The sequence below is a fragment of the Olea europaea genome, chromosome 22 (assembly GCF_002742605.1).
Source record: "Olea europaea var. sylvestris chromosome 22, O_europaea_v1, whole genome shotgun sequence".
Classification (NCBI taxonomy): Eukaryota; Viridiplantae; Streptophyta; class Magnoliopsida; order Lamiales; family Oleaceae; genus Olea; species Olea europaea.
Genome location: NC_036258.1, coordinates 4,510,182 through 4,511,998, shown reverse-complemented (window position 1 = coordinate 4,511,998; position 1,817 = coordinate 4,510,182).

Below are 1,817 nucleotides of genomic sequence, written 5' to 3'. Positions count from 1 at the left end.
TTCAAAATCTAATAATGTTTGAGAATTTATAATATCAATATCTGTTATCATATCTATGTCTGTTCCAAAAGGTATTTCATATTTTGAGATACTTTTCTTTCTTTTTTCCAATTTATCTATTATATCTTGTATATCTTTTATGATTATTGACCTTACAATTCCTTTAGCGAAATTTTCTAATAAGTTTTCTTTAAAACATTTTAATATTTCTTGTGATGCATATAATTGTTCTTGATTTCCTATCTTATCAATTTCTTTTTCAAATTTAATTTCTTTTTTATTTTTAACAACCTTTTTTATATTATATGGTCCTCTCTTATATTTGGATTTTTCCATTTTATAATTATTCATTAATAATTTTTACAAATTTTTAGAAAAATTATTTGTTAGATTTTTTAAGGACTAAAAAAGAAACTTTTTATTATATGAAGGGTTGGTTGTTAAATTTTTCCAAGGATATTTTGGGTAGTTTCAAATTTCTAAAAAAGTCAAAGGTCATTTTGGAAAAGGTTATATACTATTTGGGCCATTTTCATGTATATCCCTAAAAATAAACCATTTGTCAAAAGTCCAAGACTTTGCTGTTCTGACGTGGCGAGAAATGGTTGGCTGGTCTATGTTCCTTTTGATGAAATTAATTTTATATCTCAGTCCAATTTTAACCCATGGACTATATAAGGGCATGTTCAAAAAAGTGTGATCTATCTGTTAGTTAAGAAGTAAAAAAATGACGATTGAAATAATGAAATATGATTAAAAATTAATTTTTTTATAAAAAATTGCTACCGTGTAAGCTTTTTTTTCTACTTTTCCCATTCGCAGGATTAATTACAAAATCACGTGCAATTCAAATTAGTGTATAAATATATAAGGGTTTGTTTGATTGAAAAAATGAAATTTTGATGGAAAGAAAACGAATTTCATGGAATTGAATCGCTTAGAAATTGTTTTCCTAGGAATTGTAAATTATTATGTTTGATTGGTATAATTTTTCGCGTTGAAAATGTTAAAATAAAAGTGTTTTTTGGTGATCGTTTGATTTTGTTTTACATGAAAATTGTCAATTAAATGAGTAGAATTTATTGGTATTGTGGTAAAATTGTTTCCAATGCCAAAAAAAAAAAAAAAAAAAATAAAAAAATCTGCGGCAGTAACCGGCAAAAGCTGAAATATGGCAAGAAACTTGAAAAATAAAATTTAGGAAAAATTTTGGATATAAAACAATAAAAAGTTGGAATTCCATTTTTCATGGAAAAAGTTCCCCAATCAAACCCTACCTAAGAATTTAATTTTGAAATATTCGATTTTAATTATCAATTTGATAGGTCTAATAATTCCACTTTAATTTTGATACAACAAAATTGTAAATAAGAGTATGATATATACAATCAAATAAACTTTTGATCTGTAAATGCCTCTTAAAATGGATGCTTCATAATTATTGTCTGAATAAAAGATAACTCAATGGTGTTAATGGTAATCTTGGAGAATAATTGTTGTTGGCACATGTAGCTGAAAATTGATGAAACTGGGTAACACTTGGATTATACTATTTGATCAATTGAAGTATGTATTTAGAAGTTGAAGTCTACTTGGCCATTTGACACATTCAAAAGAAATTAAATTTCGGACGAATATATTTGTTACTTAAATTATTGTGCTCTATTAAAATACTTAACATGTCAAGGTGATGAGAATATCGAATTCCATTTTTAAGGGAATTGAATTACTCGTACTATCGTCGAGCAGCTGAATACATGCAGTAATAATGCTCGAATTACTACCTAAATATACACTTAGATCTGAGATATGGGATC